Here is a 16,105-nt window from a genome sequence, read left to right as displayed (position 1 = left end):
GCGGCGCTGAGCGGGCTCGGGCGGCAGCGGTGGTGCGCGGGAGAGCGGGCGGGGGCGCCGCCGCCGGCGGCAGCAGCGGGAGCGGCGGAGCGCGGGGCATGCGGAGCGGGCGCCGCCGGGAGGCTGCAGCTGCGGGCTCCGAGGCGCCCAGGGAGGCGGCGGCTCCTCCGCGGGGCTCCGTGTGACCGCGCTGCTGCGCCCGGAGCGCGGCTCCCGGCAGCCGCAGGAAGAGGGGGGCCGAGGCGGCGGCGGTGCAGCGCCGCTTCCCCGGCCGCGGAGCGAGGCGGCGAGCGGAGGCGCCCGCTCCCCGGGGCCGTAGCGGCGGCCGCCGGCAGCCCGGCAGTGCAGCGGCAGCGGCGGCCGCGCCTCAAGTTGGTGCGAGGCAGCGGCCGCCGCGACGAGCGGCGTGTGCGCCCGTCCCCGCCGCCGCCCGGAGGATTTACCCTGCGGGACTCTTGTGCTCGGGCGCCCGGTGACCGGGGCGGCAGCGGCGGGGCTGGCGGCGCCCCTCGCCTCGCCCCGACGTCCGCCCCGCAGCGACGGAGAGGAGGGCCGAGGTGAGTGTGGGCTCCGGGCGCCTCGGGTTCCGCTTCCCCCCGCCTCACTCCCGGCCGCGCTGGGGCTCGGGGGAAGGGAAGCTCCAAGTTCAGCAGCGCCGGGTTTCTTCCCTCTCCGGCCGCCTGCGGGCCAGCCGCCGCCTCGGCCGGCCGCCGCTTCCTCCGAGCAGGGTGACCCCGCCGCGGTGCCCGCTCGGAGGCAGCCGGCGCCGGGGACGGGCACACACAGCCTGCGGCTGCCTTCCGGCGGCTCGGCTCGGTGCTCTTGCCGCGGAGAGGGTCGTGGGGCTGGGGACGTCCTGTTGCTGCTGCCAGGGGTCGGAGCTGCCGTGTGTCAGCAGCCTCCGGCAGCGTGGCTGTTTGTGCGTGTGTGTGCAGGGGGAGTACCAGGGCACCATCGTCGGCTCTACCTCTTCGCCGCTGTCACATCAAGTTCGTTCAGTTGATGGTTATTATGTAACATGTGACCAATATTTTAGAGTTTCTCTTATCTGCTGGGCTCCGGATCAGCCTTATTTTGTTGCATTTTAATTCATAAAGCTGAAGAGGCTCGGCAAAGCTCTCATTCTAACTGGTTGCCTAATGGAACTTGCTTTTCATGTGACTTTGGCCGTGTTAACAGATGGTTACTACCTCCTTCCACTCTAGGAAAGCAGAAGTGCGTGTCTTCTGCCCCCTCTACCTCCGCCCCCCTCTTATACTATTAAGCATGGGCAAGTTTCTTTAGGTCCCGCTTGTTTTTAGTAGATTCTGGAACCTGCCACTTCGTGAACTTAGAGCCTGAGATACTGAAATAGAAACTGATTTTTGTGCAGCAGCTGCTGAGAGAAATAACTTTTATGGCGATGAACAGGAGTAAAACAGCCTAACAGCCTCCTCGGTTTATATAAATGATGTTGGCACTACATGAACTGTAAATGAACATAGCCAACAGCTGTGCAAACCAAAACTATGTAACTAACCATGTATTATTATAGCTTGCTGCTCTCAACTTCATTCCTTCGCAAAGACATTGAAGATCATGCTACCCTGAGCACTTGGAGCACCACAGCACTCGTTTTTCTTGTAAATACCAAGAATTACTTATCTTGAAGATAGCACTTGACTTTCTAGTGTGAGCTTCATCATTTTCTGTGACTTGGAATTGTGTCTGTGTCCTCCTGTGATGCTGGCCTTTTTTAAAGTGGTATTACTAGCACTTTGAATTTGTTTGCTGCATTTTCTCAGGCTTACTTGTGAAACAAGAATGTAAACCTGAGATAGTTATTGTCAGTAGGGAAATTGTGGCACTATGGTCATCCTCAGAAAAATGATAAAAACATTACCTGGCAAGGACACCACACACGATTCACCCTTGAGATCAAGGTGGTAAGGACAGCACATGGACTATTACTGGATGATGTCTGTCTGCTCAGAATCGTAAGCTACGTGAATGAGTATACCTTATTCCTCATGTACCTTGTTCTTATAGGAATAGGGGAATTCAAAGACACTAATGTAAGTCATGAAAATGCTTTGAAAACACCATGTGACAGTCATTTCTTAGCCTAGTGGTGAGGTGGTACTGTTTCACTTTTATACGAAGATTTATTCCTCCCCACTCTTCATCTCAAAGTGAATTTGTTTGAATGAGTTCAGGAATAAGCTGTACAGAAAAAGAATGGAGGTAATTTAGAATAAATTTCAATACTGTATGGCTGCTTTAGGAAAATAGTATTCTGCTGTCCTTTCATTGTTGCATATGTGTTGATAACCCATATGTTAGCTGTGAACTTTTAAAATATTTTTTCTTTATTCTTTCACAAAAGGAGTGTAATCTTTGGTCGGAGGACAAAAAGTAGCTTCAGAGACACGCATCTAAAAATAAAGTACTTCCAAATATTTAAATCCTTTGAATGCAATTTGCATCATGTTTTGTTCAAGAGACAAGAAATTCTTGACAGATTTTTTATTTCTAGTAGTTTTTTTTTTTTTTTTTTTTCATTTTAGGGCATATGGTGTCAGACTGTCCACATAGCACAAAAGTTTGATTCACAGGACCAAAATGGTATGGTCTTTGGCTCTGATGTCTCCTCATGGAAGTGCAGGGGCCATCTCTAGAGTTAAGCTGAGCTGTATCAGGAGCTGTCACTGCGTATAAAGAAAATAAATCACTCACAAATTCACATAAATTGATTTTTTTTGTGTGTAAGGTACATTAAAATACCTTTTAATAATTGTGGTAGTGCTATTTAAAATGGTGCTGTTTCATACCTAACCAATCAACTCATTAAGAACTTTGGAGTTCTTTTATCTGTCTTAAATTATAACCAAAATCTGGAAGCATGTTTTGCTCTCCTTCAGGCCAAGTTATAGTGCATCATTTACTTTCCTGTGTTGCTCTTTGATTTTTAAAGTTTGTTTAGAAGGAGGTGGTTTTGATGCCCCCCACCCTCTTTGAAGGGTCAACATGCTGAGTTTAGTATTGAAATTGTGACACTGGAGTTTATCTGGGCTTCATCTGGTTGAATAACTCATGACAGATACAAGAAGTGTTAAAGAAGGTAAATGTTTAATACTTCTGTCGTAGTATGTGTCTTGTACCAATACTTAATAGAGGTAGGCTTGGATCATTACATGGGATGTTCTTATCCCAGTCAATTTTTTCTGTCCTCCTTTGAATAGTGACAGATTTTTTATTATAAAGATGCACTAGACAGAAGTGAATATTCAATTATGCATTGTATCAAAAAAAGAGTATCTCTGGTCTGTGTACTTCCTGCTTTCACTGAGCAGCATCTTAATTTTTGAGGTGTAAATTATTTCCCTTCTGTTTATATTTAGTCTTCTTACAACTATGTTTTTTTATTCTTTGTCTTCTTAACCTTTCTGTTGGATTTCTAATTCTTTACCTAGTCTAATGCTGCAGCAGCCTCTTTCAGGTCATCATTAAGAATGAAGCAGTAGTTTTATATGAAGGCAGTTGAGCTAGTGCTTGTCACTGCTGCTTTTGAATCTTGATACTTTTAATTATCAGCAATGATGTTCTCATATTGAGCAGAGATCTTCTGAGTTCCACAGGGATGCTTGTAATCCTCTTGTTTGTACTAGGCCTTCTTAATTTAGAAGGTTGCTGACCATACTAGTAATTATTTAACTTTCAGTGACACTTCTTCTGCATTTATTAACATTGACTTTTATCTGCCAGTGCATTACCTGTACATCATGGTTGATTAGCTTCCAGCTGGTTACATTTTTGGACTTATGTACTTGACCAACCTATATAATTGTTAACTGTTCTGCTTTCTTTTTCAGCTCATTAATTAGTGCCTTTAAATGTTGCTAGCTTTATGGATCCTTGAGGCATCCTGCTGTTAACCTTTTGTTGTGTTGCAAGTTTGATTACATACTCCTAGTTCAAACTTCCTGTTTCTTAGCTAGGAATAAAATACTTGAAGAGAATATGACAGGAATATTGAAAATATATCTGCAGTGTTGAAATCATGGCTTTTACTCAACTGTTAGCACCAGGTCTATTCCTGACAGAAGTACTCTAAATTTAGCATCCCCAAATAAAATGTTTTAACTGCATGCTTGTCATAAAAGCACTTTGACACCATCTTCTGCTAATTCTGGCAAAACATTTTTTCCCCTTTACAGTCTTTCTAGAGAGCTTAATCCATTATGTGAAATCAGCCCATTGTAAAAATCAATGGAATTGATATACTTTTAGCTAATGTATTAAAGAGCTGGCTAACTGCTCTATTATTCACTTTTTGATTACTTAAATACAGTTTTGCAGTATGAAATATGAAGGTTCTTTAGGGGCATTTACTTTCGGCTAAATTGGAAGCTTGTGACTTTGAGCACTGCATGAATTATCTCATACATGGGCTGTTGTAGGAATTCCCAACTCATGGAAGCATTCTTACCATTGGGTTCACATTAAGGTCTTTTTATAACCCACAAAAGAGAATTAGCTTGAATTCTAAAGCCCTTCACTATGCATCTTACTGAGTGCAGGTTTGTAGTCCCTTACAGGAGAAGGGATTTTGATTCCTCCTGTCTTTGACCAATGGAGCTGAACAGTCAGCATGGAAAAGGTGTGTTTAGCTCATAACCTCAGTTGTCGCTGAAAGCAAATGTGCTTGGAGACTTGGTTAATTAAGAAAAGGTACCCTTTGCAAATTAGTCTTCCTAAGCTGGCTTTTGATACCATTTGCCAACCTTGTTTTCGTGATCCAGAGTTTTATTTTCAGTTATTGAAAAGCTCTACCACAACATGTGTTTGTTTTGATTTTTTTTTTCATTCTCCTCTCTTTAAATGATAAACTGTGGTATGGAAATTGACTATGAAGATACTTTATGAAAAAGAAAAAAAAAAACTGTTTTGAAGTATTTCATTTTGGCATTAGAGTGGTCAGTTTCATTTCTTTGGAATTAAAAAGTTATCCTTGAGAGTAGGAGCTTTGTAATGGTGCCTTTTCTCATGGGAATCACTGTTTAGTGACCACAGCAACTCTCATTGATAGTTTCAGCTCTATTGTCAGACTACCATTTAAGAGAAATATACAGATAGGAATTTCAGCACTGCTTGTCTTGTGTTGCTGTTCTGTGTAATTTGATGGTCCTCAAGACATTTGTGTTTGTTCTCCTGTGAGGAGGTACCACTAGAGAAAAACAGTGTAAAGCAGCAGCAGCTTGCTGCTGTGACATTCAGACTCATGTAAAGCTGCTGTGAAATTCACTCTTAGTTAGGGAGGGAAGTGTTTTCATACTTTTTTTTTTTCTTGTGCTGTGCTGGTATCAACTTTTAGAAACTTTACTCTTTTAGAAAATTTATCCAACAGATAATCCAGTTCAGTGTTTTGCTGTCTAGCTGAAAGAGCTTTAGCATCCTTTGGAGGCAGAATGTGTGAACTGCTCTTTTGTTCCTTAATTCTCATCTTGCTTTATAAGACTTTGTCCTGTAAATTGCAAGCCAGTGTAATATTGTAAATGTTTTGGAAAATTTTACTTTGCTTTCACTAGTACTAATATTGGTTAAACAGTGCAAATGATAGAATCTCTAGGAATTATATATTTTTTAAATGAGATTTCTTACTGTAGGTAAACTCTTAGTATTTTTTGTGCAAATATTTCTTTGTAATGGAATGCAGTACTATTTTCATGTTGAGTTCCAATATATCTTCCTGTAACAGGGTTCTTGATGTGTAGATGGAGTCATAAGACAAAATTTGTCATCCTGGTTATATGGAACAATTGAGTCAGAATAATATTCAACATCTAAGTTGCTTGTGAAAACTTGTTACAGGCAAGGGAGAGGGTATGTCATGTTCTTTGACTTTTTATTTTTACAATGCATTAGAATAGACTCCAGAATTTCAGCTGGTGCTTCCTGTCAGCCACAGGAATGATGAAAATAACAGAGCACATACATAACTCTCAATAAGTAGTTTGACAGGAGGCAGGAATACTGGTCTGGTTTTACAGGCACCACATGACAAAGGCCAACAGAACCTGAAGAACTTGAATCCCAATCTGTTTACTTTTCCATAGCCACAGGTTATTGTTATCTTATCTCTTTTTCATGCCTTTTAAAACCTGCACTCAGTATGCTAGCAGTGCTTTAGTGCAAATTGTGAATGAGAACCAGAATTATGCTGACAATTAAAGAGAAGGCAATTCTTCCAGGGAGAAGGAAACAAATTTTGGGATTGGGCTTTTGAACTTTGCCCTTTTTCTTTTCTTTTTTTTTTTTAAGGGGTTTGTTTGTTTGTTTTGTTTTGGTGGTTTTTATTTGTTTTTCAGATGTCCGTGAGAAACAAACCAGGGGAAGATGGGAGTACTGGTAACAGGTTGGAATCAATTGTCAGTATATATATAGAGAGATTTGAAAATTCCTATTAGATATGGTGAAGCTGACTAAAAAAACAGAATGAAAAATTGATCAAATGACCATGTATGTCTATAAAGACAAAGAGGTATTTAGTATTGGTTTGAATTACAGAATATGCTGAATTGGAAAGGACCCACAAAGGTCTTTGAGTCTGACTCCTGTCTCTGCAGAGCACCTTCCCCAGGGATCGCACCATGTGCCTGAGGGCATTGTTCAAACGCTTCCAGAACCTTGTCAGGCTGGTTGACCTCTCCTCTGGGAAGCCCAGGCGCTTCCAGTGCCTGACCACTCTCTGTGTGAAGAGTGTTTTCCTCTTGTCCAACCCAGACCTTCCCAGACACAGCTTCAGGCCACTCCCTCAGGTTCTGTCACTGTCACCACGGAGAAGAGATCAGTGCCTGCCCCTCCTCTTCTCCCCATGAGGAATTTGTGACCATGATGAGGTCTCCCCTCAGTCTCCTACAGGTTGAACAGACCAAGTGACTTCAGCTGCTTCTCATTCAGCTTTCCTCAAGCCCTTCACCATCTTTGTTGTCCTCCTTTGGACATTCTCTGTCTTTCTTGTATTGTGGTGCTCAAAACTGAACACAGTGATCAAGGTGAGGCTGCCCAAAAGCAGGACAACCCCCTCCCTTGACCAGATGTCTCCGCAACAGCATTCAAAAATGAGTTTACCATGGCCAGGGTGAGCAAGGACTAAGATCAAGCATAAAGCTGCCTCTCACCCCAACCCAAAGTGGGTAACAAGTAGATGTCATTTCATGAGCTCAGTTCTTAACTTTGCTAGGTGTTAATTTTTTAAAAAACAGAGTAAACAAGCCCCATGTACAGTAGGCTTCCAAATCTTCTGATGGCCCAAAAGCTTATTAGTTGTGGGCAAAACTTAAGATTGATCAGAGTTGTCTTTTCACTCAGTGACATTCATCAGTTTGATTACCTCTATGAATAATTTAGCATTAAGAGCAGCCCAGGCTCTTATGTGCATATCCTGTTCATTATGTTTCTGCCTTAAATATATTCAATTGAGAACATTCACTGATGGAGCACTTTTAAAGTATCTTTAAGGACTCATTTAGGTTAAAATTAAACTAATGGATTTATTTAATTTTCAGTTCATTACATACTTAGGGTAATTAGGATTGATACACTTTTCAAACAGAGAAGCTGAAACCTAATTTTAGGTGCAAACCCCAGCTTTAACTACTGTTTCCAGACAATACTTCTGTTAGGAATTATTTCTCTCTGTCCTGATTGGAATATTAATTTGAATGTCCAGTTTGTGAGTTTGCCATTAAGAAGTTAAGTATGCATTTTCACATAACTTGTTTTTTTAGATGACTTTGTGGTTTTAAAGGCTGCAGTCTGTAGTGTCATGTGAATGAATCAAGTATCTGCTATCTTTATCTTTGAAAAATGGTTGAAGAGGGCACACCAGAGCAGTCTCAAAGAGATACTTGAATAACAACTCTACTTAGAATAGCAAAGAAAACCCCCACTCCTGCTAGTAGTCTGTAACTTTGTTCACCCCTTTTCCAATATACTCTTCCAATTTTTTTTTCAGGGCTTGCTGATCACAAGTTTTAGAAAGCTGGGTACTTAAATTAGTAATAGTTTAGTAAACTTGTTTTTTTTTCAAATTCTGAAGATAGTGTGGATGTGTACACATCATGCAACAAATATTGAGCTTTCTAAGGTGCAGCAGAGGTGCTTTGATTTATTTGAAATACATATTTCAAGAAAAAAGAAAGTCATCTCTTAAGGCCCTCTGTCTGCAAAGAATGGTTATGTAGTTGAAGAACTTCTTCAGGCTGATGTTTCTAAATATTTGATTTTGAGGCTTATTTTTGTGAACTGAAAGTCTCAGGAATGGTGTGAAAAATACAAAGTTGTTCAATAACTTTAGGAAGTAGAAGAGCACAGGACCACCTCCATGAGCCGTAATGCAGGTCAAAAATACACTCTGTACCTTCTTAGAGCCTTGATAGGCCTTTAGATTCTTACTGGGACTTGTTCCTTGCTCTAGTGCTGTGTGTGTATAAGCAGAGTTACAGATAGGACAGTCCAGTAAGTTCAACATACGTTTGCTTCAGACTTAGCTTTAATCTAATTAGCTGTCCTCTTGGAAGAACAGCCTGGCAACTTTTTGGAAATGTGGTCTGAGATAGCTGTGAGAAAACAACTCCAAGCTGCTCAGTGGTTCCTTTCCTGCAGCTTCTGCTGTGGTTTAACTGGGCACTGAAGTGAGCAGGGAGAGCCATGTGACATGAGGGATGCTCAGGAATTCTTCATTCTTTGTCAAAGTTCCCTGATAGAATAGAACAGAGTGGGGCAGCTGCTGCTATGTTAGATTGCATACTCATCAAAAATGTTTTATTTGGTTGTTTTTTGGGTTACTTTGAGCATCAAATTGGTTTTATGTATGATCTCACAGGTTTTATGGACACTGGAATGAAAGAATTTGAAATTGTGTAGCCTAAGCTGCCCTTAAGGATGATGTTGATCTATACAGAGTTCCAGAAGTAAATGGCTGATAATCTAGCCTTCAAAACAACTGATGTTATGAGGGCTTAAAATTGTTCTTAGTATAGCTTCAGAAAAAAATAGTCTTCATTATAGGTTTTTGTGTGCTCTGAAATTTATATTTGATGTTTGGCTGTGAATAGATTCATTGAATTGCTGGAAGCTGCATTAATGTTTTATCAAGTCTAAAGTTGTGTGTTGGTAGTTAAAATACTGCTTGTATTTTAACTTTGTTGTTGTACAAAATGTTAAAGAAGAGAAAAGCATTAGTACCATGACTGCCCAGTGACACTAACAGAATCCTACAGAAAATATTAAGCAATCTATCAACTCTTGCTGGAGTGCAGTTGGAAGATATTTAAATGTGGTACATCAGAGCATCTGAAGAAAATCTGAACTTGGATAATTGAAAGGCATGTGGTACAGCCTTTTTTATTTTTTGTTATTACATATTCAAATGTTATTTCATGATATTATTCACATTATTCTGCTATGGTGTCATGTCATCAAATGAAAAAGAGTGTTCAGAAAGCATGAAGAATTCAAGGAGTCTAGTGAGCAACCTGAGCTGGATAAAACATTTTAAAGTAATTAATACATTATGTATGCAGACTCAGCACAAAACTTTTTTCTCGAGCAAGATACACTTGCCAGATTCTATATCTAATTTTGTGCTGCAGTTCTAAATCATAAAATCTTTATACCTGCAGTAGTTAATTAAAAAAAAATTATGGTAACCAATGCCCGCAGGAAACAAAGTAATCTTGTGTATTGAATTTGTTAAATCTTTAAAAAAAGAAACCCTATAAAAACCATTAAACCAACCCCCTTGTTACTAGACATTATTTATCTTCTTTCCTTTCCTCCTCGTGTTTCTTTCTTTTAGTTGCTTTTGGATCTTGCAGCACTGTCAAATCACATCTTTTATTCTGTCTTTCCATGTCCAGGAAAACTAATCACTCTTCTGCAGGCAGTTAATGCTTGAATCTGCTGTGTGCAAGAAACCAATTGACCCAATCTCAGCTGGGATCTGATTCATGAAAGTACAACAATATGTAATTTTCTTGCTTTGGATCATATCAAAGCTTTCTTATGCAGTTTTAGACTATTATGACTATTCATTCTTCCCCCCAAATTGTTCTTTCCCAAACACAGCAGGAGCTTCTAAGAGCTTGAAACAATGGTTTCTCTCTATTTTGCATGTGTTATGTATATTTGAGAGGCATCTAAGGACTCCTTTTTTAACCACATTTTCCTCTGTATGGAAAACTTCATAAAACATCTTGCTTTCTGCCAGTAAAACAATGCCTTTTATTTGTTTTTTTTTAATAGTATACCTCATGTTATTTGCAGTAGAGTTGGATAGCAGTGAGTTGTGGTCAGTAGTTTGCACTAATGTGCTAGTTTGGATCACGAGCATTTTTAATCAAAAAATCCACAATGGAATGATTTTTAAGGTGAGCAAACCTTCTTTATGACCACTTCTGTGCAGAAGTGTCAAATACTATGCACATCAGGCACTTATTTCCAAATCAAATGTTTGACCTTGCAATCTTCATAGCTACATTTTCAACTCTGTGGCTGCAAAAATATTTGTAACCAACTTTCTTACAGCCAAACCATCTTTTACTGCTGTGATTCACTACCGCTTCCGTCGGCAGGGATGAGCTGTGTGGGATATTTCTGGGGAGCAAACCCAAGAGGAATTTCTCATTATTCTAAGAGACTGTTTGCTTCTTTATCTGTCACTTGTAAAATGCTGGCTAATTGTTAGTTTAAAACAGCTTATATCAATTGCTGTTGTAGCAGACCACCTTAGGTTTTCATGATTTGTGATTTCTCCATTTCTTCCATTTCTCTGGGTATGTGATGAGTGGTTGGGTGAATCATTAATTTTATTCAGAAGAACGTGGTAATGATTCAAGAACGAGAGTGGAGAAATGAATCCAAAGGAAGTCAAAATAATAGAGTAATTTGGGGGTTTTGATACATGGTTTCACATTTCTTAGAGATCTGGCTGTCTGAAAGTGAAGCTCAGTGTTTTCCAGAAAATCATCACTTTTAGTGTAACTCAAGAATTTAAATTTAAAAAAAAGGGAAATTACCTCAAAGTCAGCTAACTGAGAATGTTCATTTTACTGTACTTGTGCTTGGAGAGTATCCAGAAAAGATGTAAGGTCTTTTATTTTTCTTCACATGTGAGTTATTATTGACATAATTTAATTTACTAAAGATATTTCAATGTAGTTTGAATAGCTTAATGAGTTTTGTTATGTTTTAACAATTTATTACGCTGTTACATAAAAGGTAAAACTGGGATATGCTAGGGAAGTGAGACAAGGCTTTAAGAGCAAAATGAAGACTGGTATATTTGAAGTAGATTGAAGTCCAGTTATGGTCAGGTTTATTGAAGAGGAAATCATCACGATGGCCCAACTGACAAACACTGTGTTGAAGATTTCCATATCCAATTCTTAGGTTTTGAGGAAAAGAGTTTAGCTCTTTTGGTGGTGGCTGGAACTGGAGAAGTTTAGCCAGTCTTATGCATACTTGTTGAAGAATTATCTTCCTTTTCCAGAAGGGATTTGTTTCAGATGGATGGGTAAAAAGCCAAAAAAAATCGTTAAAGCTTGAATGTTTATGGAGGAACATAAATGAAAAGTCTCCAAGCTTATGAAGTCAACTGTGTGTAGACTAGGGAAATTTTAAAACACTTCTGTGTTAAAACTGTGTATATGTCTGAAAATCTTTGTGTCCACTGTAAATGAAGGTTTACGGAGGAAATACTGTTTTCTGTTCAGCTTCAAAAAGAAAGCTTAAGATGTATAAATAATTTTTTTTGTATTGCTCTTTCCAGAGAGAGGAAAGTTAAGGACAAAACTTTAATACACAAAAAGTAAATACGCAAAACTTGAAAACTTCTGGCTTTGCCTGCATATGTATGGATCAAATGTCCAGACTGAAGTGATGGGAGGGGCATTTCCCTGGGTGTACCCCCATTGGCTGTTCCCTTTTCAAGACAGTTTCATCTCCTGCTCTGTTCACCCTCAGCCCTCTCTCATTGTTACCCTGTGCCCCCACCACCCTCCTGCTCCAATTTGGAGATTGCTTGATGGGCAAAAATCCCCAAAATATTAAATTGACACAATTTGGGAGAAAATTGAAAAAAAAGGCAACTCAACATTTACCTGTTGTTTTCTAGCCTGCCAATTCAGCAGTGAGCCTTGCTTTTGACTGGCCAGATGGGATACCTGAACCTTGGAACAAACCCTAGCATCTGATACCCATTGATGATTTGGTAATTAAGAGGCATAGGGAAGATGTCTTAGAATTGTGAGGGGAATGGACATTTTGGAGGTGGAGGAATAAAGGAGAGCTTGTAAGAGGCGGCAGCAGCAGCAAGGTGCTGAGGTTATTGTTGTCTGTGGGAGACAAACCCGAAAGTTCTGCTGTCCATAAGGCAGGATAAATTGTTTTAACAAGATCTGTTTGCAGATAGACCACAATTTATTTCTAAGCATCAACATTCTGTCGGTCTTTTTTTATTTTTTTTTTTTTTCCAGTGTGCTGTGGCTGGTACTGCAGCTGGTCCTTTTAAATTATAAAAAAAGTTTCCAGATGCTGCTACAGGGCAGTTTATTAGAACAGCATAGTGGTAAAAGTTAAACTGGCCTACTTACTTACATTAATGGATGGTTGATCATGTTTCTTCTCCCTGAAACAAAATTTCCACAGTTTGCTTAGGAACTGTTTGGTCTGAATTTATAGAAAGACTTATTTTTGTATCTTTTATTCTTAATGGGAATAGTTGAAAGCTGCTTGTAGAAGAAACAATTAGCTGATAAAGTGACTATTTAAGTCAGTATGACATCTCCTGTTCCTCTGTTGGAAAACCAAAGAGGAGCACGGGAGAGCAGACTAGATGAGAAGATTAATGTATTGTTCATACATATAAAGTGTGTAAGCTGATGTAATTAAGGAGAGTGATAACCCAGGTTATTTGCTTTCTGAATTGCATGAGGAAAAGGGAGGAAAGAATCATAATTCACTGTCTTTGTGCTAATATTTCCTGCACTAAAATCAAACTGGGTACCTTATTCTTATGGGGTTACCTTACTCTTATAAGCTCTTATAAACCTTGCTTGAATAAACAATATTCTTGACTTTTCTGAATGAATGCTAGTAGCTGATATGATTTTAAAGACTTGACTGTTGCTAAAGTGAAATGTTAGTGTGAGAATGGACAGATTTTTAATATTGCTGTTACCTATACTTTCATTCCAGTTTTTACCTGAATTATCTGCTTTTTATACATGTAATAAATAATAACTTTCTTGGCATAAACCATTGTAATCATGAAAGGAGTTGGTTACATCAAGCCTTGAAATTACTAAATCCTAAGAAAAAGTATAGGTTGTCTTAAGGTGCATTGTATCTATTTTTTAATCTCTTAGTAATGATATCTGAATTATATGTTTATCTTGGTCTTTCTGACAGGGATCACTCTGCATATTAGCAAAAAAACTCCAAATTGCATGTAATATAAAACATCCTACTACACTCAAATTTCCTGCCATTCTCGTGATGTTCATGGGACACTGATATACTTTTCAAAGCATTATAAGGAAATCATTGGGTCACAATACTGAAAAAGTGCACTGTTGGCTCCTCAGCTTGGAATTATAGCAGTAAGTGTGTGCCTCATAAGTAGTTAGAGGCTAGGCCTCCTGCTTTAAAAAAAAAATAAAATCTGATCATGAGACATTGCTTTGTGGAGAACTATTGCAGAAGTAGATTGCCCCAAAGAGCAAATATTCGAGATTGAGGAGAATTGGGATTGGATGGCAAGAGTGATGCTTCCAAGCATCTTTTAGCAGGTAAAAGTAGTTTGCAGTGTGTCAGTATCAGAGGCTTTGGCAGGTTCATCAGGAGCTCCAAATAGTCAGACAGATACTGGGCAACATAAAACCTGTAGGAAAAAGGAACAGAAAAGTTGACAAGAGAGAATAAAATGTGTTCCTCTAGAAGATAACAAGAAGTTTCAATGGCTAAATAATATTTCACTATTCTTCTGTCAAATAGTGGTGTTACAAAGGTTTAGCAAGGTAATGAGTAAAAGAGATGGCAAATCCAGAACTATGAAGGAAATGTGGAAGTGTTGATTGGGAACAATTTGCCTATTGACAGATAAAAGTTCTGACTAGCATGGTTTGCGTGTTCAGCCAATTTCACATGGGAAAAACATCAGTTTGACTTCCTTCCTTCCTGTCCCTCTGGACTCTGAAAAGGGCAAAATTTATTCTGACATAGGATTTAGTTTCCAGGAAAATAGCAGCGGGATCTTTGCAAGTTCTGGGATGGGTTTATATGCCCCAGTAAAATATAGAATCATCACATTCTCTGCTTTCATTTACAGCATGGGGTACACCAGTATAGTCCTGGGATATGCTGGAATAATTGTTGGGGAAGTGGGAAAGACAGTGTCTGTATATGGATAAGACAAATACAAAAAGTTGGGCAAAAAGTTACATGGTATTCCAAACCGTGGACCATGCATAAGAAGTTAGATGTGCATGTTCTTTGAATACTTGTAATTTTCTTTTACATTCATGTGCTGAAGATAACATTGAACTGTAAGTCTTGTACAGATCTTTTTGCTATATTCATTCTTGATGAATTAGCGGAATGTCATTATGGTTTGGAAAATCAAATTTAATTTTCCATTCTGCATGTAATTTTTCCATTAATATGGAAGGCTGATAAGGCTTTTGCTGAAAGGATCGTATTTAAGTCATCATATTTTTATTTAGAGTTTATTTAGAGCTTGCTTTCTGAAAGTGTGCAACACTTTTTGCTAGAAATGTAAGAGCAATGCTGACAAATCAGTGGTTTGAGCATTCTTGGTCTGTAGAACACTTCAGCTTGCAAAGCAAACATCCATTCTCAGCATTTGCTTTTCTTTCAAAGCTGATGAAACACTTGAACTACTACTTATAAGTTGATTCTTAATTTTATATCAAAGTATTTTGAAGCTAAATTTTCATCTATCATCATGTAAACCCAGCTCAGTTATTTTGACAACTGGATGGTCTTCTTTGGTGGGAGCCTCACAGGGAGGAATTTGCAAGCCGGAGGTTTTCAGTTGCAGAGGAAGGTTTTAGAAATGCTGTTTTAGCTGGCACTGCTTTCTCTAGTTTAGTTACTAGTGATGAGTTGAATTTGAGTCTTTAAATAGCACAGTAGATTTCCTAACCTATACAGAAAAGTTAGTTGATCCTTTCCACCTGAGCCAATGTTGAGGAGTCATCTGCAAAGCATAGAACACTGTCAGTGTTATAACAGTGTTATAACAGTTGAGCTGAGAGCTGAATGAGTGGGGAGGCTTTGCTTTGGTCTGTCATGAGGTTGGCAAAAGTATTGAGAGCTCCCTGCTTGCTTTGCTGCATGAAAGTTAATCATTTTGGGATAAGTAGTTTAAGACAGTGTAGTGCTTCCAAAATTTTTTCCCATGTGTGCAAAGAAATTCAGTGTTGCCTGAACAAAAGTAGTACGATAATTTTTTATTGCTTTTCATTTAATTGTATTTTTAAAAGGTGCCTTCTTTCATTTTGATGCATGCTGAAATGTTCTCTAGCATAGCAGATCCACTCATAAAATAAAAAGTTCTGATTTTATTCTTTTCTAAGTGATATTTCTCAATATCCTGACTCTCCTTCAGCATAGTGGGTGCCTAGCCTGCTTGTTCCACTAATCTGTCTTAAGTAATTTTGTTTTTAGGGGCTGATTAGAAACTTCAACATTCTGCTTGTTTTCATATTGCTACCTAGATTATGATGTATACTAGGATGAGCCTCTATATACAAGATTCCTGTTTCATCTCTTTTTGGAATATTCAAGCAAGAATTATTCCTCAATCTTGAATCAGGTGTTAAGGGAAGCAAGTCATGTCTTTCCAGTTATTGAAAATGCTAAATGGTCAAATTCATATCTGAATAACTGGTGGAGATTTCCAGTAATGAAAGTTTCTCATTCCCTGAAGCATTCTGCCAAATATCAGATTAGTAATCCTTTCCTCATGATGTTCTGATGTAATTAACAATGTTTGTGGCCCAGCTGCTCAGGAGCTGGTAAAATTGAGGTGGAAAACTGA

At 39.2% G+C, this 16,105-nt stretch overlaps 1 protein-coding gene across 1 annotated transcript in view; it reads left to right on the top strand.

Annotated features, from left to right (window-relative positions):
* The first annotated feature begins 464 nt into the window (after window positions 1-464).
* The window catches only part of GALNT1 (polypeptide N-acetylgalactosaminyltransferase 1), an 86,706-nt gene continuing 71,065 nt past the window's right edge, over window positions 465-16,105 (top strand). Inside the window, exon 1 of the mRNA XM_064705598.1 lies at window positions 465-557. The gene's annotated coding sequence lies outside the window, so the exon portion shown is untranslated. The remainder of the gene's footprint in view (window positions 558-16,105) is intronic.

This window comes from Zonotrichia leucophrys, chromosome 2, assembly GCF_028769735.1.
Source record: "Zonotrichia leucophrys gambelii isolate GWCS_2022_RI chromosome 2, RI_Zleu_2.0, whole genome shotgun sequence".
Taxonomy (NCBI): Eukaryota; Metazoa; Chordata; class Aves; order Passeriformes; family Passerellidae; genus Zonotrichia; species Zonotrichia leucophrys.
The sequence above is the reverse complement of the archived record's forward strand: the minus strand, read 5'-3'. Positions and strand labels throughout refer to the sequence as shown.